This window comes from Plecotus auritus (assembly GCF_963455305.1).
Source record: "Plecotus auritus genome assembly, chromosome: X".
Classification (NCBI taxonomy): Eukaryota; Metazoa; Chordata; class Mammalia; order Chiroptera; family Vespertilionidae; genus Plecotus; species Plecotus auritus.
The window spans coordinates 63,785,492-63,810,765 of NC_137784.1; the positions used below are offsets into that span (position 1 = coordinate 63,785,492).

The 25,274-nt window shown below is 37.9% G+C and overlaps 1 pseudogene across 1 annotated transcript in view; it reads right to left on the reverse strand.

The window, feature by feature from the left end:
• Nucleotides 1–12,242: 12,242 nt before the first annotated feature.
• The window catches only part of LOC308240149 (monofunctional C1-tetrahydrofolate synthase, mitochondrial-like), a 54,255-nt pseudogene continuing 41,223 nt past the window's right edge, over nt 12,243–25,274 (reverse strand). The window contains exons 4-5 of the transcript in view: nt 13,907–14,013; nt 12,243–12,587 (exon numbers count right to left, since the gene is read on the reverse strand). The product of the transcript in view is annotated as a monofunctional C1-tetrahydrofolate synthase, mitochondrial-like (transcript). The remainder of the gene's footprint in view (nt 12,588–13,906; nt 14,014–25,274) is intronic.

Here is a 25,274-nt window from a genome sequence, read left to right on the forward strand (position 1 = left end):
ATTGAGTGAGGCAAGGGAAAACAGAAGCACTAAACAAACAAAAAAATAAACAAAAGAAGAATAAGCAAAACAATCTCACAAAAAAGCATAAAAATTCGATATAATCTACATTCAAGAGAACAACAACAAAAGGGCAGAGAGAAAAACAATTTTTTGGATAGTTAAGACAGCGAAGAGAGAGGTGTGTATGGACTTGGAGCAGGGGATTGGAGATTAGATATATAAGTAGGGTGAAATTTTAAAAGGGGGTAGACAGAAAGAATAGGGAAAATCTAAAGCAGGAAAGGGGTAAGATAAACAGGACACTGAAAAGGGAAAAGTTAGGAAGAGAGTGATGGCATAAAGGTAGTTTTGAGATAGAGTAAAATGATGCTAAAGGAAAGATAAAAATAGAATGTAGAACACTAATCCCAAAATAAAATGAAGAGAAAATAAAATGACACTTTTAAAAAAAAGATAAAATAGCAGTAGTAATAATATGGATTGAAAATAAAAATGTAATAATTAAAAAGGTAAAATCAAGTGAGTAAAAAAGAAAAAAAAATTAGTTTCTTGAGTAAAAGATGCAAAAAATGAAAATAAAAAAATAAAAATAAAATGTGCAGTAGTGAAGGTCATTCACTTCCTCTGTTGTTCTGTTTGGCACTCCTGTTTCTCAATCCGGACAGTATTGCAGTTCCCTGCGTTCCACTGCTCTTCAGTGTTGTAAGTCAGTCCTGATTTTAAGCAGGCGGTGTGTCTTAATTTCTCGTATTCCTTTATTTTTGATTACACAAGAGTCAATTTGTGATTCAGCCCCTGGGTGGCAGTGTTTCTGGATTGACTTCCGGGTTTATCTATGGCCTCTCTAGTCAGTGTTAGAGCCTTCTTTCCCTGTGGCACTCACTACCGGTTTGTGGGAGTGGGCTGCCTCAGAGCTGGCTCTCCGATGGTCACTCCCCGCTCCAATCCCCAGGTTCCAGAAAAACAACTTTCCCCTGCAGTCTCCCAGGGTGTCCCCAACTGGGTGAACCTATGAATTGGGCTTAGTAATCAGAAGCAAGAATTTCAAGAGGAAAAAGCCCAAGTGTGCGCACTCCGTGGCTGCGCGTAAGTCTAGCACACCCCTGAAATTCTTAGGGTGTCCCTGCACTTCAGATCAAAATGGGTTGCTTTTTAGAGAGCCCTTCTGTTAGCAGCTCTGAGGACCCCCTTCCACATTCACAGATCATGCCAGCCCCAGCAGCCACAGATTTTTCTAGGCACAGACTTCCCTGGTCCTCCAGCTCCCGCAAAACGCGCGTTCCTCTCTCGCGCTGGGACCAGAGACCTCACCTTATCCTAGGCGAAATCTGACCTTTCCATGGTGGAGTGTAGAGCTCCTCTGAACCCGTGTGTTTGCGCCAATTGGGGAGCGTTGTTCTGGGGCTCGCAGCTGTTCCGTGGGTGCCGCAGTTGTGGATTCTCTGGCTTCCGATAAGCTCCACTTTCCGGTTCCAGATGGCGGCGACTCTGTGTCCAAGCCCGCAGCTCCGGGAGGGTACCCAGCCACAGTGGGAGCTGCCAGGTCAGGGGAACCCCGTCTAGCAGTCTCCCACCTTCTTCTGGAGTTCAGCTGTCCCCCAACTTGCCAACAAACACTCCTAGTGCGACCCTCAGCTGTTCTTTCTTTCTGCTCCGGGACAAGGCTCGGAACACGTCTGTCTATTCCGCCGCCATTTTTCTCCCCTCTATTTCAGTAATTTTTATTCTGGCCTTTCTTATTTTCTCCTTTTTACCTTCTTCATGTTGTTTAGTTTATCCTTTTTTTCTAATACTAAGTTGAGTGATTAACTCCTTAATTTTTATTACATATATATTTTTTTTATATAACTACTAGAGGCCTGGTGCACAAAATTCGTGCATGGGTAGGGTCTCTAGGCCTGGCCAGTGATCAGGGTCAATCTGTGGGGTGACCCGCGGGAAAATCAGGAGGGCCCCTGCTGACACCTGCTTTGGCCGGCCTGGCGCCACCCACTCACTGGCCCACCCCCCACCACCGCTGCTGGTCACCTCCCTCTGCAGGGTAACTGGCGGGGCAACTGGGGGCAGCTCCTGCATTGAGGATCTGCCCCCTGGTGGTCAGTGAGTGAAATAGTTGTAATTCTAGTTTGGACCTGGGAAAAATTGAATGTAACTTCCACCTACTTCATCACCATCTTTGATCTCTCTTTATTAGTTTTGTTGTTGTTGTTGTTGTTTAAGCATAGGTCAGCCAAGGGTGAATTCTGTTGATTTTTGTTTGTCTAAAATTATGCTTGTGTTTAAAATTATATACATGAAAATGAAATGTTCTAAAAATGTATTGCATTTTAAAAGATATTTTCACTGCTTTTTGCATTTTAAGATCTATGTTTTGAAATATTTCCAGTAATTATTTATACTGAGTTATTCAAAATCTGATACTATTCAAGAGTTATCAGATATTTTCCTTTAGTTATTTATTTTCTTCTTCAGGGAATCCAAATTAATATATTTACCACTCACTATAATTATCTTTTTCAATACCTTTTCTTATTTTTCCATTTTTATATATCTTCTTGTTTTAATTTATATAGTCATTTTACTGATTTCCATTTTACTAATTTTCTTCTCAATTTTGACCCACTTTCTGCTAATAATGATGTTTTTAATTCATAATGTCAATTGTAATTTTTGTCAGATAATTATTTTGCAGATTTGCTCTTTCCATTTTTTTTCAAATTATAAAAGAAAGTTTATTTAGAAAGTTACAGAGGTAGCAGAAGTGAGTCAGTTGGGCTGTGTGGGCTCAGGAAACAAGTTACAGAGGCAGAAAAAGGACTCTTGGAGTTTAGGAGAACAAAAGGCAGAGAGAATGTGCATGGAGTGAAGAGAAGGGGGAGGAAAGGCACAGACATGTTTTTGAGAGGGAGAGCAGGACTCTTTCTATTTTTTTTAAAATATATTTTATTGATATTTTTACAGAGAGGAAGGGAGAGGGATAGAAAGCTAGAAACATCGATGAGAGAGAAACATCGATCAGCTGCCTCCTGCACACCCCCCACTGGGGATGTTCCCGCAGCCAAGGTACATGCCCCTGACCGGAATCGAACCCGGGACCCTTCAGTCCGCAGGCCGACGCTCTATCCACTGAGCCAAACCGGTTTCGGCTCTTTCTATTTTTTTAAATATTTATTTTTAAGTTCAGCTTTCATCTCCATCAAAAAATACTCAAGGTTGTTTTACAGTTTCACTTAGTAAAGTCATATTACCATTAATTAATATCTTATTTAATTAAATCCATACAGGAACAATATCTCTACCCCACTCCTGTTGTTTGGAATGACTAGCTACAAACTATTTTAATTTTTTTTTTTAAACATATTTTATTGATATTTCACAGAGAGGAAGGGAGAGGGATAGAGAGCTAGAAACATCGATGAGAGAGAAACATCGATCAGCTGCCTCCTGCACACCCCCCACTGGGGATGTGCCCGCAACCAATGTACATGCCCTTGACCGGAATCGAACCCGGGACCCCCCAGTCCGCAGGCCGACGCTCTATCCACTGAGCCAAACCGGTTTCGGCCAAACTATTTTAATTTTACTTATGATTTTTCTATTAGCTTATAACTTATATTGCTCTACAATTTCAATTTACCTTCTGAATTGACCCCACATTGGACAAAAATATTGCTTTATATAAAAATATTACATTAGATATATCACATTTATTAGGGTTTTTTGTTCATCATGTCTTTACACAAGACAAATCTGAACTTTGGAGGTTTTTATTTCCTCCTTGAGTATCACTTTATAACATGATTCAAAAAATCTTTTCCTCAACAGGACAAATATGAATATTTTAGGCTTTGCCACCTTCCAGTCTCTGTTGCAGCTATTCAACTCTGTCTATATAGTGTAAAAGCTGCCACAGATGACATACAAAAAAATAGGTGTTGCTGTGTTCCAATGTAAGATTATTCACAAAATAGACAGCTAGCCAGTGAGCAGCAGTTTGCCAATGTCTGGTTTAGAATTTCCTTTAGCAATCATTGGTTCCTGATCATTTATTAAATTTTCATTTCTATAAATATAATGTTTTCTTGTTAATATTTACTTTTAACAGCTTTGTTGTGGTATAACTATTATACAATAAAATTCACCACATTTAAGTGTATAATTAAATTTGTCATAAATCCAAAATAACAATGTTAAAACTATCAATAAATAGTATTTAGTAAGAGTTATTGTGTATAGCCAAAACCGGTTTGGCTCAGTGGATAGAGCGTCAGCCTGCGGACTGGGAGGTCCCAGGTTCGATTCCAGTCAAGGGCATGTGACTTGGTTGCGGGCACATCCCCGGTGGCGGGTGTGCAGGAGGCAGCTGATCGATGTTTCTCACTCTCTATCCCTCTTCCTTCCTCTCTGTAAAAAATCAATAAAATACATTTTAAAAAAAAAAGAGTTATTGTGTATATAAGAACAGTTCTCAAACTGGCAGCTTTAAAAAATAAAAGCGATATGAACTTCAGGAGTATGAATTCACAGGATGGCTTATAAATGAAAAACAAGGAAGCTGTTATTCTTTGCAATGATTTGGTTATTAAAATTGGAGCTTAAAGACAACAGAGAACTGGTTAAAAGTGATTACGTCACACTATTGTTAACAAGATGATAAGCTGCTTTTTTAAAAAAAATAATTGTCCGAGGCATTTACAAGAAATAATCTAAACTAAATGTTGCTTACATTCATAAAATAAGCTAGATTTAGTTTTGCTTAAGTTGCTTAAATGTTTGTGTCTGCTAGGGAATTTTCAAGTCCAGTCTCCAATTGGTATATGATTTTAACAATTTCAGTGATTTTTTTATTAAATTTACAAGGTTGTGCAGCCATTACCACAGTCCAATTTTTAGAAATATTTCACACAGCAAGTAATTCCTCATGCTCATTTACAATCAATCCCTGTCCCCAACTTCATTCCTAGAAAACCACTAATCTACTTTCTATCTCTATAAATTTGCCTTTTCTGTACATTTAATGAAATAGATTTGTACAATATATCTTTTTATATTTTTTCACTTTTCATAATGATTTTGAGATCCATACATGTTGTAGCATGTACCAATTTTTCATTCTTTTTATTGCTAAGTAATATTTCATTTTATGTATATACCACATTTTCTTTATCCGTTTACCAGCTGATGAAGATTTGGTTTGGTTACACCTTTTAGCTATTATGAATAACACTGTAATGAACTTACATTTACAATTTTTTTTGTGGACATAAAACCAAGTGTTTTATATTTTGCTCCAACAAAGTTCTTGTACTTTTCTAGAAATGTGGACTTCCACAAAGGCTCTCTTATCCATGTGTCACTGCCCAAGTCATTGATCTCTAAGTGTTCCAAGACCATGGCCAATGGGTGCTGGAACTGGTTCATGGACTACTACAGGGTCGACAGCTGGGACAGAGGTCTATTTGCCTATTACTTGATGTGAAAATGTGTAAGACTCCTCCTCGTTCCCTTGGTATGTGTTACTAGATCCCACAATTCTTACAAAGATGCTTTTGTTCTTGTATAGGTGATGAAATTTTATGGTTGAGTGTGGGAGCAAATTCAGACATCTTATGCCACCATGATGGTAATGTTCCTCCCTTGTAGTTTTCTATTCTTGCAATGTCTTTGAGTTGCCATTATGTTGGGGTAAGATGGTATATTACAATAAGTTAAGAATTGTTATTTCCAGTTACATATCTTTTAGAAAAGTATCTGAAATATTGATAATATTTCTTCTTTAAATATTTGAAAAAAATGATATGTGAATCCTCCTGGCCCAGTGGATAGATTTTTAACTTTTTTTTTTTCTGTTATGGGTCTATTTGGATTTTTTATTTTATTTGAGTGAATTTTGCTAATTTGTTTTTCTGCAGGAATATATCCATTTCAAATAGCTGTGCCTGGCCAGTGTGGTTAAATGGTTGAGCATCCACCCATGAACCAGGAGGTCAAGGTTCCATTCCCTGTCAGGGCACATGCTGAGGTTGTGGGTTTGATCCCCAGTAGGGGGCATGCTTGAGGCAACCAATCAATGATTCCCTATTATCATTGATGTTTCTCTCTCTCTCCCTCTGCCTTTCTCTCTGAAATCAATAAAGATATTGGTTGTTTAATTTGTTAGCAAAAGTTGTTAACAGTGCTCTATTAAAATTTTCATGGGCTGGAATCAATGTCACTTCTTTTGTTCTTGCTTTTGATAATCTATGTCTCCTTTTCTTTTTTCCATCACCCTTTTTCCCCTCTATGCCTTCTTCAACCTCCATCCCCCATCCACATTCACCATGCCGTTTTCCATGTCCATGAGTTCTCTCCTTCTTTTTTTTCTTTTTTGCTTAATCTCTCCACCCTCACACCCTACCTCCCGACCAGTATAAAGGTTTGTTAATTTTTTTATGTTATGACAAAACAGACCTTAATTTTATTATTTTTTGTTGTTTTTCTGTTATTTTATTGATTTCACTCTAATATTTTTCATTTTTTTCTGCCTGCTTTTATTTAGTTTGCACTTAGTTTTATAGTTAAGTTAGAAAGACATGCTATTAATTTGAAACACTCTTATTCTGTGAATTCAATTCCTTTGTATTTGGTCAGCAGACATTTTTTATTTCATTTTTCATATATATTTGAGGCTTTTCAGCAGAGCAATTTCTCTATCCTAAAAAAAAAAGTTCTGTTTTTTTTTTTTTTTTTTTTTTTTTTTTTTTTTTAAGTAGAGTGTTTTATAGATATCACTTGTATTGATTGAGTTAATATTATGGCTTAAAATTTGTATATCATTGCTCATCTTCTATTCATTTGTTTCACCAATTATTGAGGCTGAGTTTTTAAGGTGTCCAAACAATATTGTTGAATTTTTATGGATTAAAATATTTTCCTTTAATGTACTTTTCCTCACTGTTTACAAAGATAATACTTTAAAATATGTAGGCCTTTTTTATAATGTTTTAATCACAGAAACAATCCTAGTACAATGTTTGGCTTATGGTAGGCCCTCAATAGATATTTGTTGCATAAGAAATAAGTAAATAAACTAATAATTTTTTCATTCAAATGATTTCAAATAATAGAAATAAACCTAATAAATTCTAATCTACCCTTTGAGCATATACTATCCTACATTAGGATAATGAATTGACTATGCATAAATATTTTAAATTATGACCAATTATTGCTTATAAATAGCATAGTGCATATTATTGTTTGATTTGGGAATTGAATGCAAATAGGGGACTTAAAAACTGAATATCAATGACCTCCATCAAATTCTATCAAATATCTCAGTTATACTTTTATTTCTAATATAAAGATGAGGCGTGTAACTAGAAGAGAACAGAAATCTATTTTGCAGATATTTTTATACAGAAACCAATTTCAGAGCAGTTTGATAAACTTAATAAATCATGGTAATCCCAGAGCAATATAACTCAAATAGAAAGAAGTTTAAGTCAGAAGCTGGAGGTTGCAACTATTAATCTAAAGTACACTTTATACTTGGCAGAACAAAAAATATTTTGAAGAGAAATCAGTATAATCAAATGTCTGTCAGCAAAGAAAAATTAGTCTTCAACAATGTAATACATATATCAAACTGAGATTACCTTTTAAACAGAACTAAGAAATTCATGCTGTATTAAGAGTTTTTATGTGGTTATTAAATAATATGGAAAATAAAACATTGATGTATATTATTTGCTTTATATTAAGAAAACTAAACAAAAAAATCCTATCGCTTATAAGTAAAAAGAAAGTTATAACAACTTACTCAACCAGACTGAACAAATGATTGTACAATGTAGAAGCCATAATTTAAATCAGTTTTTTAAAGTTAAAAAATTAAAATTGTTAATGACTTTTACTATAAAGATCTCAATAAATGCAAATTATTGTGCCAATATTTAAAAATTCTATACTTTTTGGAATTATATTTATTATTGATTTTGATACTACAGAAATAAATAGGCTAATCTTATTAGTTTTTATTTTTATTGAGATATAATCCAAAAAAAATTATGTAACACAAAATTCTCACTTCACAGTATATAATTTAATGGGTTTTAGTTTATTGACAAGGTTGTGCAACCTCACTACAATCTAACTTTAAAATATTTCTGTTACTCAAAAAACAAGCAAATACAAAAACAAAAGAACAAAGTTAACCATTAGCAGTTATTTTCAATTATTCCTATTTCTTACCCCTAATATAAGCTTGGCAACCATAAATATACTTTGTTTCTGTAGGTTTGCTTATTATGGACATTACATATAAATGGAATTACACAATATAAATAAACCTTTAAAAGTTCATTCATGTTATAGCATGCACTTGTATATCACTTCTTTTTTCTTTAATCTTTATTGTTGAGGGTATTACATCACTTCTTTATAGCTGAGAAATATTTCATTACATGTGTATAGTACATGTTGTCTATCTGTTCTCCTGTTTTTAACATTTGGGTTGTTTCCATTCTTTGGCAATTGTGAATAATGCTACTATAAACATTTTGTGCAAATTTTGTATAAAACAAGTCCTTAATTATCTTGGGTATAAACTTAGGAGTAGGACTGATAGTCATATAGTAATTTTATGTTGAACTATTTGATGAATTGCCATATTTGTTTTACCAAAGTGGTTGTATCCATTTATAATCCCAAAAACAATGTATGAGGGTTTTAATTTCTTCACATTCTCACAAACACTTACTTTTGGAGATTTTTTTATTGCTGTTATTTTGTTGAGAATTATTTTGTCTATGATCTACCTATTTGTGAATTCTGCAAATTTCCTTCTGTTATGGATGTCTACTATCATTCCATTGTGGTGATAGAATGTATTCTATATGATTTTTGTTTTGTGGTCTACATATGGTCTATCCTGGAGAATGTTTCATATTAACTAAAATAATGTGTCTAATCTGCTATTATTGGATGAAGTGTTTTACAGATATTTTAGGTCTAATTGACTTATTGTACTGTTCAAGTATTCTATTTCCTTGTCACTTTTCTTTGTAGTTGTTCTGTCCTTTATCCAAAGTGAGAAATTCAAGTCTCCAAATATTATTATTTAATTTTATGTTTTTCAATTATTTCAGTTATTGATTTGGTTATTTCAAGTCTCTGTTATTATGTTTACAATAATTTTACCTTCTTGAAAGATTTGACAATTTTATCATTGAACTATTTTATAGTAAAAACTAGTGGCCTGGTGCATGAAATTTGTGCACTGGGGTGGGGGGGTGTCCCTCAGCCTGGCCTACACCCTCTCCAATCTGGGACCCCTCGGGGGATGTCTGACTGCCGGTATAGGCCCAATCCCTCTCGCAATCCGGGACTACTGGTTCCTAACTGCTCACCTGCCTGCCTGCCTAATCAACCCTAACCACTCTGCCTGCCGGCCTGCTTGTCCCCAACTGCCCCCCTGCCAGCCTTCTCACTCCCAACTGCCCCCCCTGCTGGCCTAATCACCCCCAACTGCTCCCCATTGCTGGCCTGCTCACCCCCAACTGCCCCCCCTGCCGACCTGATCACCCCCAACTGCCCTCCCTTCCTGGCTTGATTTCCCCTAAGTGCCTCTGCCTCAGCCCCACCACCGTGATTTGTCTGGAAGGACATCTGGAAGGTCTCTCAGAGGGTCTCCTAGTCTAATTAGAATATTTCCCTTTTATTAGTATAGATTGTGTCATAAATTTTATTTTGTCTTAGTGTAACCACTCTTATTTTCTTTTGGTTATGCTCTGCATGAAATATGTTATTCTATTTCTTTCTTTCAACCTATTTGTCTTTAAAGTGTAAATCAGGATTTTTTTTCAAATGTACCATTTTAAAGTGTCATTATTTTATATATTATACATATTTACACATATGTGAACTTTTGTATATAATAAAACATACATTATAATAGCATATTATGTCTAATATAATAATTATATATTATACTAGTCACATGGTGCACAAAATTCATGCTCATTAAAAGGGAATTAATTAGAGGAAATATTTTAATATTGCTATTTACTCTTTCTCTATAATAGAAGTGTCAGAGATGAAAGAAAATTAGTAAAATGTATATGAAAATCTCCTTCCTGTCAGAGTCTGGGGCGCACCATGGGACCTAGAGTCAAGTACTCGCCCACCACCTGCATGTGCTTCAAAAACGCAGGAGATCCAGACCCGGCCGGCTCCACCCCCGTCAAGCCCTGCTGGGCAGAGGGTGCAGCCTTAGGTCCCCCGGCCCGGCACTGGGACAGGGGTTGTGGCCTGAGGTCTCCCAGCCTGGTGTCAAGGTGTGGGGTGTGGGCTGAAGTCCCCCATCAAGCCCCATTGGGTGAGGGGCATGGCCTGAGGTCCCTGTCAAACCCTGTGGGTTGGGGGGCATGGCCTGAGGTCTCCTAGCCCAGCACTGGGGCGGGGGGGTGTGACCTGAGGTCTCCAGGCCCAGCACTGGGGCTGGGGGTGGGGCCTGAGGTCCCCCGTCAAGCCCTGCTGTGCGGAGGGGATGGGCGGCGGTCTGAGGTCCTCTATCAAGCCACGCAGGGTGGGGGCGCAGCCTGAGGTCCCTTGCCCTGGCCAGGCACCATGCAGCCTCAAGCCCCTGCTGTTCGGTTCTGACATTATGGCGTCCCAGCTAATTTGCATATTCCTCTATTATATAGATAGATGTGAAAATATACTTTAAAATAAATTATTTTTTCAGTGGCTGTTCTGGGTTTTTCATCTTAATTTACAACAATCTAGTTTGGATTAATGACAACTTTATTTCCACTGTTTTTGATTGTCACTTACTACATCTTTTTACATCATGTGCTCATAAATATAGTTTTATAACTATCGCTTTAGTAGTTGTCTTTTAAATCAGATATGAAAAAGTAGAGTCATGAACAACTAATAGATTAAGATTTGTTTTTATATTTATACTAGAGGTCCAGTGCATGGATTTGTGCACAATGGGGGCGTGGGCTGTAGGGATCGGCTTGCTGTGGGAGTGCTGTTCATCCCAGTCAGTCTAGTGCCTGTGGACTCATCCTCTGAGTGGATGCTCATCCCAGTCAGCCAAGTGGTGCTCCCACTGTGGGAGCGCACTGACCACCATGGGCAGCTCCTGTGTTGAGCGTCTTCCCCCTGGTGGTCAGTGTGCATCATAGCAACTGGTCCACTGGTTGTTCTGGTCGTTCAGGTTGTTTGGCCCTTTGATTGCTGGGCTTTTATATAGATAGACTAGAGGCCCAGTGCATGAAATTCATGCACAGGGGAACCCCTCAGCCCATCCTGCACCCTCTCCAATCTGGGACCCTCGGGGGACGTCTGACTGCCAGTTTAGGCCTGATCCTGCAGTTGGAAATCCCTCTCACAATCAGGGACCGCTGGCTCCTAACCGCTCACCTGTCTGCCTGCCTGATCACCCCTAACCCCTCTGCCTACCGGCCTGTTCACCCCTAACCACCTCTGCCTGCCTGCCTGATTGCCCCTTAACAGCCTCTGCCTGCCAGCCTGATCACCCCTTAACTGCTCCCCTGCTGGCCTGATCACCTCTAACTGCTCCACTGCCAGCCTGATTGCCCCTAACTGCCTCTGCCTTGGCCTCTGCCACCAGGGCTTTGTCTGGAAGGACGTCCGGAATGACATCTGGAAGGTGGTTCCGTCTAATTAGCATATTAAGCTTTTATTAGTATAGCTATGTGTTTACCTGTTTCAATTGTCTTTATGTCTTTGTATAGAATCAACTTACCAATCTGATGTACTTTTGTTGAGCCGCAAAGACACCATTTATTATTTCTTATAGATCAGGTATTGTAATAAAGGCTTCTTTCAGTTATTCTTTGTGTAGGGAACTTTGAATTCTTCTTTGTTTTTGTAGGATATTTTTTCTGAGATAGAATTCTTGGTTGCCATTCTTTTTAGCAGTTTGAACATCATCCCACTGCTTTTCAGCCTTAAGAAGTTCTGATCAGAAACCAGCTGTTATTCCTATTCAGGATCCCTTGTATAGGATGAGTTGCTACCCTCTTGCTGTTCAGAATTATCTCTTTGTCTTTAGATTTTGACAGTTTAACTATAATGTATGTAATTGTGGAACTTTTTAAATTGAACCATTGTGAAGTTTGCTGAGTTTGGATATGTATATTATCTCATTTATTATATTTGGGAAGTCTCTACCTCTTTAGCTTGCTTCCCTCCTTATGGGCTATATGATGTGAGGACATTGAGCCTCAAATTCTGATGTCTTCTTTGCTAGTAGTAAAGATCTCCTCAGTCCCAGAAAAATTGGCCTCCCCACTTTCAGTGGCATTGATACCCTCTGTGATAGTAGCCTCCTCATCTACAGTTGTACTGACCATTCTACCTCCATCTGAAGGGATTAGCATTGCATTGGCTAAGAAAACTGTAATGGCCTTATTTGAGGAAGATATCATGCAAGACAATGCTGTCTCTCCCCAAGACCCACGCATACCACCTTTCTTTGTTTCTGGAACTTTCATTAGACATAAGCCTTTGCAAGTTCCCAAAGGTGTGGTACGGTGTGACTCACGAGGAGACGGAGACGGTGCTACACTCTAAAAAAAACAAAACAAAAAAAAAAACTACTGATTGGGTATAATTATTTGTAGAAGCTAAAATTAAGAAATGTGTGGGATAGGTAATAAGGGATTGGGATAATGGTGGAAGAAAAATGAAGTTGGAGCAGACCAAATGTATTGACATGATCTCATTAAGCAGAGATTCTGCACTTAACATTGAAGGTCAAGGGGATAAAAAGTAACTTAATAATTTGTTTGGTTGATCCTCTGAAACATAGACCAAAGGATGGCCCACCATGAGCAAAGCAGAAATGCCCAATATCCTTTGGTTTAATGTAGGGAAAGAGATTCAATGGCTTAGAGAGATTGAAATGTTATAAGTGGATTTCTCATTTAAAATCTAATCAACTATACTTATGGGGGGGGTGCAGAAGACATACTTTTACCAAAACTTTGAGAAATAAATTTGTGAGTGTAGCTGGAACATTTTTGTTGCCCTCTGTAGGTCAGATTTTTCCATTGGACCCACAGCCACTCAATTGGAAAATATAATGTAATGACAGTAGTTAGATCCCAGGGTACCAAAGGCCAATGTCAACCCTCAACAGCCAAAGGCAAGTGGGCATAGTTACCATAATGGACTGTAGAGTCAAAGCAACAATAGTGTAGTCTGACTTGCACATATCTATGGCTCTGGCTAATTAATCATGGTGTTTCTAAAAGTGAAATAGATAGGAAAACTACTAAATTCTTACTTGATCCATATAAGCAGAAAAGTGAACACAGTGTTACTCAAATCATACAAAATAGAGTCATGGCACTTTAATCAATTTCCATACTTGAGCTAATTGATAGACCTAGAACTTAAATAAATGGGAGGTCAGGTATCTTTGAGAAAGAACCCTTGAACACTACCAGAAATTTATATTGTTAATCTTTCCCCCAGCCTTCCCCAGAGGGTCCTACAGCCTTTTACCAGGGTAACTGCACATTGGAGAAAATGGAACACTCATATCTTTAGAGAAAAACTAGACACTGGATCAGAACTGACATTGATTTTAAGACTCAAAACATTATTATGGCCCTAGAGTCAGGGTACGGACTTATGGGGCTCATATGATAAATGGAGTTTTAGCTCAGGTTTATTTCACAGTGGATATGAAAATTCTCCAGTCCCATCCTATGGTTATTTCCCAAGTTCTAGTATGCATAATTGGAACAGACATACTTAGCAACTAGCAGACTCTCCACATTGGTTTTTTAACTTAAAGAATGAGGGCTATTATGATGGAGAAACCAAATGGAAGGCATTACAACTGCCTTTACCTAGCAAAATAGTAAATCTAAAGCAATACCACATTCCTGGAGGAACTGCAGAGATTAATGACACCATCATGGACAGAAAAAAAAAATGCAGAGGTAGTGATTTCCACCACATCCCCACTCAATTCTCCTATTTGGCCTATGAAAAAAGCAGATAGATTTTAGAGAATGACAATTGATTATCTCAAGTTTAGCTAATTGGTGACTCCAATTACATCTTTTGTATCAGATGTGGTCATTATTTGAGCAAACGAACAGATACTCTGGTAAATTTGTATGCAACTATTAATATAGCAAATTCCTTTCCATACCTATCCATAAAGCACAAACAAAATAGTTTCCTTTCAGCTAACAAGCCCAGTAATACACTTTCAGTGTCCTATCTCAGGGATATATCTGTATCAATTATCCAGTCTTCTGTCACAATTTAGTTCATAGGGATCTTGATCAACTTTTTCTTCCACAATATTTCACATTGGTGCCTTATATTAATGACATAATGCTGATTTGACTTAGTAAGTGAGAGGAAGCAATTACTCTAGACTTATTGGTAAGACATTTGCATGTCAAGAGGTAAGAATAAAATTTCCTAAAATTCAGAAACCTTCTACCTCAGAATAATTTCTGGGGTCTACTAGTGTATAGCATACCTAGCTATTTCTTCTAAGGTGAAAGATCATAAAAAAGGCACAACACCTAGTGAGTTCCTTTGGATTTTGGAGGCACCATATTTCTCATTTGGGTGTGTTATATCAGCCCATTTGTGGAATAATCCAAGAATATGCTACTTTTGAGTGGGGCCCAGAGCAAAAGAAGGTCCAGTCTGCAATCTAAGTTCCTCTGCCATTTGGGCCATATGATCCAGCAGATCCAATGGTTCTTGAAATATCAGTGACAGACAGGGATGCTGTTTTTAGTCTTGGGTAGGACCCTATAAGTGAATTATAGGCCTTTAGAATTTTGGAGCAAGGACCTCTCATCATCTGCAAATAACTATTTTCCTCTTAAGAAACAGATTTAGGTCTGTTACTGGGCCTTACTAGACACTGAACACTTAACCATAGGCACCAAGTTACTATGCAACTGCTGCCCTTCATGAATTATTTGTCAAATGATTTAACAAGCCTAGCCATAAGGTGTATTCACACAGCACATTCCATCTTCAAATGGAAGTGGTATATATGTGATTGGGCCTGGGAAGGCCCTGAAGGTACAAATAAATAGCCCAAATTCCCAGGATCTACACTTTTGCTACATTGCCTTCTCTCTCCCAGACTGCACTTATGGCCTCAGTAGTAGTGCCCTACAATCAATTGACAGAGGTAGAAAAGAGTCAGGTCATTTTTTATAGATGGTTCTGCACTACACGCAACTGCCATCTGAAAGTGGGTAGCTGTATCACTACAACCCATCTGTAATATACATGAAGGACTGTGGTAAAGTGAAATATTCTCAGTGTACATAACTCTGGACAGTACACAACATTATTCAATTTGCTTGGAATGAGAAATGACCATACATTAGCTGATATACTGATTCATGGCCTGTGACAATTTATTTTGGCTGAATGAGCAGGGATGTAGAAGGAACATGGTTAGAAAATCAGTGCTAAAGAAATGTAGGGTGCTCACTTTGGCAGCACATATACTAAAATTGTAATGATACAGAGATTAGCATGGCCCCTGCACAATGATGATATGTAAATTCATAAAGTGTTCCATATTTTTTAAAAAGGGGGACATCTATAATAGTTTTAACAATAAAGATAAATTAAAATAAATAAATTTTGGGAGCATGTATATGAATTGATCTATGTAAATGAGTAAAAAAAAATACATGATGAGCCCTATCTGGTTTGGCTCAATGGATAGAGTGTCGGTCTGTGGACTGAAGGGCTCCAGATTCGATTCAGGTCAAGGGCACATGCCTGGGTTGCAGACTTGATCCCTAGTAGAGGGTGTTCAGGAGGAAGCAGGTCAATGATTCCCTCTCATCATTGGTGTTTCTATTTCTCTCTCCCTCTCCCTTCCCCACTGAAATCAATAAAAATATATAAAAAATACATGAAGACATTTGTGTCCCCTTTGAATACTTAACAAAGGGTGACCTCAGCAAAAGATGGTTTTAATAATTAAGTGGATAGGATGACCTGTTCTGTGGATACCAGTCAGCTTCTTTCTCAAGCTACCCCTTGAATCACCCAATGGGCTCATGAACAAAGTGGCCATGATGGTAGGGATGAAGGATACACATGGGCTCAATAATATGAATTTTCACTCAGGTCTGACAAAGCTCCTGCCACTGCTGAGTGTCCAATCTATCAGCAGCAGAGACCAACACTAAGCCCAAATTACTTCTTGGGGTGATCAGCCAGCTATTTGATGACAGATTTATTACAATGGACTGTTTATTACATCATAGAATTAGCAGGATTTTGTCCTTACTGGAATAGATACTTTCTATGGATATATACTTGACTTCCCTGTATACAATGCTTCTGTCAGTACTACCATCTGTGGAATTACACCAACCACCATGGTATTTTACACAGCATTGCTTTGAATCAAGAAACCTATAGCATTAGTTTCAGGAAATGCAAAAGTTCCACCCTCCAGACTCCTGTCACTTCACCAAATCCAGCTTGTGCTCCGCTGAGGAGTCAGATGCATGGACCAGTGTGTAGATTTCTGGGCAGACTCGGAAGGTATCAGTGACTAAGTTGTGTGGCTTTGGGTCAAGGGCCATTTTCCATACTTTACTGTGAACCTGATTGGTGCCTTCCACTCATGGGAGATCCGATCCACTAACGCCACTCTCCAGGCTCCCAATGGCCCCACCCTGCTGAGATTAGGGTTCTGGAAGAATCTGGGTCAGACTGAGTTGTGTGGCTCTAGGATGGGAGAAATGTTTCCCTGTCATGCCTGACTGGTACAGAGCCCTCTCTTCACATGGACAAATCATGGTCTGTTTGGGCCTGATACACTCTGTTAGCTATACCCAGATGACTCCCTGAGACCCTACCTTACCAAAAAGATGTGTGAACACCCAGCGGGTAGAAGTTAGACTTGGTATACCCTGGGATATTTGCTGAGTGTCCACAGACCCAGCTCTGTACTGTGTTTGTAGACTCATTTGCAAAAGGAGGCCCACATAACCCACAGAAGGAACATTCCTGAAGCACCCAGCACAGGTGATCAATGAGACTGTGGGTTGTGGGCATTATTCCCAGTAGAGGGCATGCAGAAGGCAGCCAATCAATGATTCTCATCATTGATGTTTAAATTTCTCTCTCCCTCTCCCTTCCTCTCTGAAATCAATAAAAATATATATTTTAAAAAGAAACAGTCATAAATGAGGAATAAAATATCTGAAATAAAGAATGCACATTTGAAAGACAAGATAAAAAAGAAGCACCCAATCAGAGAAGAAATAAGAAAAACAGAAGTTAAAAAATGAGGATAGTTTAAGGGACCATTGAGACAACAAGAAGCATACCAACAGTTGCATCATAAGGGTACCAGAAGTGAAAATGAGAGAACAAAAGATAGAGAATTTATTTTAAAAAATAATGACTGAAAAGTTCCCTAACCTGGTGAAGGAAAGTGACACACAAGTCCAGGAAGCACAGAGAGTCCCAAACAAAATAAACCAAGAGATTCAAGACGGCTGCCGATGGGACAGCAAGCTGCAAGATAGTGTGTGAGTGAAAGAACAAAAGGAAAGTGTGTGGATGTGCAGGGAGTGTCTGTATTTGTGAGTGAGGGACAGTTATATTCCAAGTAATTCTTGGGGACTTCCAGACTGGGCTCCCCTGGCTGGGCAGCCTCTACTTCTGCTGAAATCTCTCCTGGACTGGTCGGCTCAGCTGCAGCGACTGTGCCATCTTGAAGGGGAGAGTGGTGGTGATCTGAAGCCTAGCCTTACCTTCAACCATGGACGTTGGATACCTCCTGGGACCCTACAACCACAACCCCCAGGGACAAGCTGCTTCAGCTATGAACCCAGGAACACCAAGACTCCAGCCTCTCTGACCATGGGTGCCTAGAAAGTCTGTCCAAGGGGAGCCAAAGCCACATGAATACGCAGATGAGCCCTGTGCCTTCTCACAGAGCAGATAGAAGAAACAGCTGAATTGATTACATCCACCTGAAATTGGAGAATTAAACACAGCTGATGAGGCAATCTGTGGATGGAAAGGTCAGATATTGGCTAGGGAAAGGTGAGATCAGGGGTCCAGGCTGAAGGGATAAATGCATACAAAATGTGCTCAGTGGGAAAGAGAATCTTCTTAGGGGAAGACTGTGCCCCACAAAATCCACAGCTGTTGGGGTCAGTGTAGCCCTCGAATGTGAAAGGGGATCCACAGAGATGCTGGCAGAAGGGGACTATAGGAATTAACCCACAACAGGGCTGAGCCCAGAAAGGCAGCCTGAAGTTCTACCAGTATACCGGCTGTGGAGTGCCGGGGGGAAAGACACGAGTCTGCACGCATCCTGTGTTTTTTTATTTCTTCTTTTTCTTTTTAAATCCTTGCTTTTGATTACTAAGTTTAGTACATAGGATCTTCCAATTGAAAAAACACTCACCGAGACTGCAGGGGAAAGCTGTTTTTGTGGAACCTGGGGATCAGAGTTGGGAGAGACTAGCAGAAAACCAGTTCTAGGGCAGTCTATCCCCCCAACACAATATTGAATGCTGCAGGGAAAGCAATCTAAACACTGGGTAGGGGAGGGGGCTTTTAGGACTGGATATCAATACAGAAACACTGCCACCAAGGGGTTGTATCAGAGAGGGACTTTTGTGTAAATACAACTAAAGGCAGGCTGAGAAAAAAGAACTCCCAACTGCTTAAAAACAGGGTTGTGGCTTATAACACAGAGGAGTGGTGGAGTGCAGGGAACTTCAATACTGTGCCGTCTACCTGACAAGAAACAGACCTGCCAAGCAGAACAGTAGAGGAAGTGAATGACCTTCACTACTTCACATTTTTATTTTTTATCTTTTACTTGAGAAACTTAATTTTTTTCTCACTTAATTTTATCTATTTTATTATATTTTATTTTTAATTATTATTATTACTACTATTATTTTACCTTTTTAAAAATTTTATTTTATTTTTTCTTTATTTTATTTTGGGATTAGTGTTCTACATTCTATTTTTATTTTTCCTTTAGCATTATTTTACTCTATATCAATTTTTCCTTTATGCCAATCCTCTCTTCATCAATTTCCCCTTTGTCCTGTTTCTCATACCCTGTTCCTGCTTTAGTTTTTTTTCTATCCTTTCTCTTTAATCCCTGTTAATAATTTATCTCACTCATATATCTAATTTCTGCTCCCCTGCCGCAAGTCAATAGACACTTCTCTCTTGTATTTCTTCACTATCCAAATTTTCTTTTTCTTCCTTTTTTTGCCTTTTACTTTCTATCTGTCTTGTTGTTGTTCGTTTGATTGTTGATTAGTTTGCTTTTTATTTCTTGTTTGTTTTTGTTCTTTTTGTTTTTTTTATGTGTATTTTTTTATTTCCCCTTTTCCTCTCCTCACTTGTTCTCTTCTACTACTAATAGCTTAATTAATTCCAATCACAAACTTAAGCCTATCTACTCCCTATTCTCTTTTTCCAATAGTAAACAAATACATTAGACAGATAGAAGAGGAAAGGCTATATATATATTTTTATTGTATTTAGTTTTTTACTTTTCTTCTTATACACTCATTCTCTGTACACCTCCTCTATACTGAACTATGGATATTTCCCCATTCATTCAATTCCTTGACCTTACATTCTGGAACTAAGCTCTGCTTCCTCAGATTCATCTGTGTCTTTGTTGTTTTGGGGTTTGTAGTTTGCATTTTTGGATTCATTGTTGTTTTATTGGAGTTTTATTGCCATATACATATATATTCCCCCTTCTTTTTTCTTCTCTTTCTTTCCTCATTTCCATTTATTCCTTTCCTTAATATCATTGTTGCACTCTTTTCTATACCCCTAACTCTCTTGTCTCTGGTGGTCACCTTTATTTGGGGTTATTAGTATCATGAATACATCTGGCTTTGGTGCCAGTGTGTTATGTCTTGTTGTGTTGTATTTTGTGACTTTAAGTCAACACAGGACAGAGAGAGCTACATAACCAGACATCTAGAGAGGAGCAATCATGGGGAGACAAAGAAACAGCTCACATAAGAAAGAAATGGAGGAATCACACAAAAAAGAAGTAAACAAAATGGAGGCAAGCAATATGTCAGAGAAATAATTCAGACCAATGGTCATAAGGTCACTGAAAAGGATGGAACATAAATTCAACAATATGTGTAATAACCAAGAGGAAATGAAGAAGAATAAAAAAAATAAAAAATGGCATGGTTGTAATAATGAACTCAATAGAAAGCATCAACAGTAGACTAGAAGAAGTGAAGGACTGCATTAGTGATCTAGAAGACAAGGTAGGAAAAAATACCCAAGCAGAGCAGCATCTAGAAAAAAAATAAATAAATAAACAGGAGGATAGCCTAAGGGTACTTTGGGACAACACAAAATGATACAACATCTGCATAATAGAGGTGCCAGAAGGAGAGGAAACTGAGCAATGAATAGAAGACTTATTTGAAGAAATAATGACAGAAAACATCCCTGATATAGGGAAGAAAAAACTCACAAATCCAAGAAGCTCACAGAGTCCCAAGCAAGATAACCCCAAAAGACCGACACCAAGACACATTATAATTAAATTGGCAAACACTAACGACAAAGTAAGAATCTTAAAGGCTGCAAGAGAGAGACAGAAAGTTAACTACAAAGGATCCAACAGCAGACTAGTGACTGATTTCTCAACAAAAACACATCAGACCAGAAGGAAATGGAATGAAATATACAAAGTCATGCAAAAGAAGGGTCTGAATCCAAGAATACTGTACCCAGAAAGGCTATCAATCAAAATTTAGGGTGAAATCAGGAGCTTCACACATAAAAAAAGGACTAAGGGAGTTTATTACCACCAAACTAGCAATGCAAGAAATGCTAAAGGACCTGCTGTAAAAAGAAGAAATAAGAAGGGGAGAAGGAACAAAGGCATAAAGAATAAAAATTCTGACAAACAAGTACCTATCAATAATACCTTTGAATGTAAATGATTTAAATGCCCCAATCAAAAGACATAGGGTAGATGAGTAGATAAGAAAACATGACCCATATATCTGCTGTCTATAGGAAACCCACCTCAGAACAAAGGACTCACAGAGACCGATGGTGAAGGGATGGAAAAGGTTTACCAGGCGAATATAAATGAAAAAAACAAAAAAAACAAAACTGGGGTAGCAATACTTATATTGGACAAAATAGACCTCCAAGTGAAGGGCATAACAAGAGAAAAGGAAGGCCACTTCATAATACTAAACAGAGCAATTCAACAAGAGGATATAACTCTGGTAAACATATATGCACCCTATATAGGAACACCCAAATACATTAAAAAAAAACTTCTGGAGGATATCAAGGGAGTGATTGACAGCAATACAATCATAGTAGGGGACTTAAATAACCCACTAACACCACAGGATAAATCCTCAAGACAAAAAAATCAGCAAAGAAACATCAAGTCGAAATGACTCACTAGATCAGATGAAATTATATGACATCTACAGAACATTTCACCCCAAAGCCACAGAATATATATTCTTCTCAAGTGTATATGGGTCATTTTCAAAGATAGACTACATATTTGGACACAGGCAAAGTCTATTCAAATTCAAGAAGATAGAAATCATATCAAGCATCTTCTCAGATCACAATGGCATAAAACTAGAAATCAACTACAATAAAAAAATCAAACACCTGGAGGCTAAAGAGCATGTTACTAAATAATGATTGGGTTACCAAAGAGATCAAAGAAGAAATGCAAAACATCATGGCTACAAATGGCAATAAAAACACAACAACCCAAAATCTATGGGACACAGTGAAAGCAGTCTTGTGAGGGAAGTTCATAGCTCTACAGGCCTATATCCAAAAACAAGAAACAATGTTAATCAGTTGTCTAACCCTACAGCTAAAAGGGTTAGAAAGAGTGGCACAAGAAAAGGCCAGTGTAATCAGAAGGAAGGAAATAATAAAGATCAGAGTGGAGATAAACACCATAGAGACCAAAAAAAAAAAAAAAAAATCAACAAACCCAAGATCTGGTTCTTTGAAAAGATAAACAAGATTGATGAACCTCTAGCCAAACTCAATAAAAAGCAAAGAGAGAGGACTAAAATAAACAAAATCAGAAATGAAAGAGGTGAAGTGACAACGGATCCCACAAAAATACAAACGATTATGAAAAAGTACTATGAACAACTATATTTCAACAAAGTGGACAACCTAGATGAAATGGAGAGATTCTTAGAAAATACAAGCTCCCAAAACTCAGTCAAGAAGAATAAAAAAAACCTGAATAGGTCAAGAACTACCGACGAAATTGAAGCAGCTATCAAAAATCTTCCAGCAAACAAAAGCCCTGGTCCAGATGGCTTTATAGGGAAATTCTACCAAACATTCAAATAAGAACTAAAGCCTATCTCGCCAAAACCGGTTTGGCTCAGTGGATAGAGCATCGGCCTGCGGACTGAAGGGTCCCGGGTTCGATTCCGGTCAAGGGCAGGTACATTGGTTGCGGGCACATCCCCAGTGGGAGGTGTGCAGGGGGCAGCTGATCGATGTTTCTCTCCCATCGATGTTTCTAGCTCTCTATCTCTCTCCCTTCCTCTCTGTAAAATATCAATAAAATATATTTAAAAAAAAAAAAAGAACTAAAGCCTATCTTCCTCAGACTATTCCATAAAATTCAAGAAGAAGGCACAATTCCAAGCTGTTTCTATGAAGCCAGCATTACCGTGCCGTGGTCCCAAATCCTGATAAAGACACTACAAAGAAAGAGAACTACAGGCCAATATCCTTGAAGAACATAGATGCCAAAATCCTCAACAAAATTCTAAGAAATCAAATTCAGCATTACATTAGAAAGTTCATACACCATGACCAAGTGGGATTTATTCCGGAGAAGCAAGGATGGTACGATATCCGCAAGTAAATATATGTGATACATCACATAAACAAACTGAGAGACAAAAATCACATAATCATATCAATTAATGCAGAAGAAGCATTTAACAAAATCCAAAACCCTTTCTTGATAAAAACTCACAGCAAAGTGGGAATAGAGTGATCATACCTCAACATAATAAAAGCCTTATATTATAAATCTACAGCCAATATACTCAATGGGCAAAAACTAAAACCATTTTCCCTAAGAACAGGAACAAGACTGGAATGCCCACTATCACCATTCCTGTTCGATATAGTACTAGAAGTGCTAGCCATAGTGATCAGATAAGAAGAAATAACAATCATCCAAATTGGAAAGAAGAAATAAAACTGTCCTTATTTGCAGATGACATGATACTATAAATAGAAAACCCCAGAGACTTCATCAAAAAACAATTAGGCCTAATAAATGAATTTGGCAATGTAGCAGGATACAAAATTAACACCCAGAAATCTATGGCCTTTTTATACACCAATAATGAACTCACAGAAAGAGAAAGGAATAAAAAAAAAATCCCATTTACCATTGCACCAAAAAAATTAAGATACCTAGGAATAAACTTAACTAAGGATGTAAAAGACCTGTACTCAGAAAACATCAGAATATTGAAAAAAGACATAGAGGAAACAAATGGAAAAACAAACCATGTTCATGGATTGGTAGAATCAACATCATTAAAATGTTCATACTAACCATAGCAGTCTACATATTCAGTGCAATCCCCATTAAAATACCAATGGCATATTTCAAAGATCTAGAACAAACTCTCCAAAAATTCATCTGGAGTAAAAAATGACCCCGAATAGGCACAGCAATCCTGAGAAAGAAGAACAAAGTCTGAGGGATCACAATACCAGATATCAAACTATATTACCAATCCATGCTTCTCAAAACTGCCTGGTACTGGCACAAGAACAGTCAGATAGACCAATGGAACAGAACAGAGAACCCAGAAATCGACCCAAGCCATTATGCCCAATTAATATTTGACAAAGGAGGAAAGAGCATAAAATGGAGTCAAAAGAGTCTTTTTAATAAATGGTGCTGGGAAATTTGGAAAGATACATGCAAAAAAATGAAACTAGATCACTAACTTACACCATACACCAAAACAAACTCAAAATGGCTAAAGGACTTGAATGTAAGACGGGAAACCATAAAAATCCTACAAGACTCATTAGACACCAAAATAGCAGACATATGTCACAGCAATATCTTTACTGACACAGCTCCTAGGGCAATGGAGACTAAGTAGAAAATAAACAAATTGGACTACATCAAAATAAAAAACTTCTGCACAGCAAAATAAACCATCAATAAAACAATAAGAAAGCCCACGGTATGGGAGAACATATTTGCCAATGTTATCACCGATAAGGGTTTAATCTCCAAAATTTACAGAGAACTCATACAGCTTCCAAAAGGAAGATAAAGGATCCAATCAAAAAATGGTCAAAAGATGTAAATAAACACTTTTCGAAAGAGGGCATACCGAGGCCGAGAGACATATGAAAACATGCCCAAAGTCACTAATCATCCGAGAGATGCAAATAAAAACAACAATGAGATACCATCTCATACCTGTCAGAATGGCTATCATCAACAAATCAACAAAGGACAAGTGCTGGAGAGGATGTGGAGAAGAAGGAACCCTTGTGAACTAATGATTGGAATGCAGACTGGTGCAGCCACTGTGGAGAACAGTATGGAGTTTCCTCAAAAAAATAAAAATGGAACTCCCATTTGACCCAGTGATCCCACTTCTAGGAATATATCCCAAGAAACTAGAAACATGAATCAGAAAGACTATATGCACCCTATGTTCATAGCATCACAATTCACCATAGCTAAGATTTGGAAACAGCCTAAGTGCCCATCAGCAGATGAGTGGATTAAAAACCTGTAGTACATCTACACAATGGAATTCTATGCTGATATAAAGAAGAAGGAACTTTTAACATTTGCAACAACATGGATGGAACTGGAGAACATTATGCTAAGTGAAATAAGCCAGTAGGAGAAAGATAAATATCACATGCTCTCACTCATATGTAGGATATAATGATCAATATAATTTGATGAACAAGAATAGATCGATCTAGAGACAAATGGTTGGAGAGGGGGGTTAGAGAGCAACCAAAGGACTTGTATGCATGCATATTAGCATAACCAATGGACACAGACAATAGGGTGGTGGGGGTTTGCCCGGGGTGCAAATGGCTGTGGGAGGGGAGGGTCAATTGGGAAAAAGGAGATATATGTAAAACTTTAGATAATAAATAAATAAATAAATAAATAAATAAATAAATAAATAATT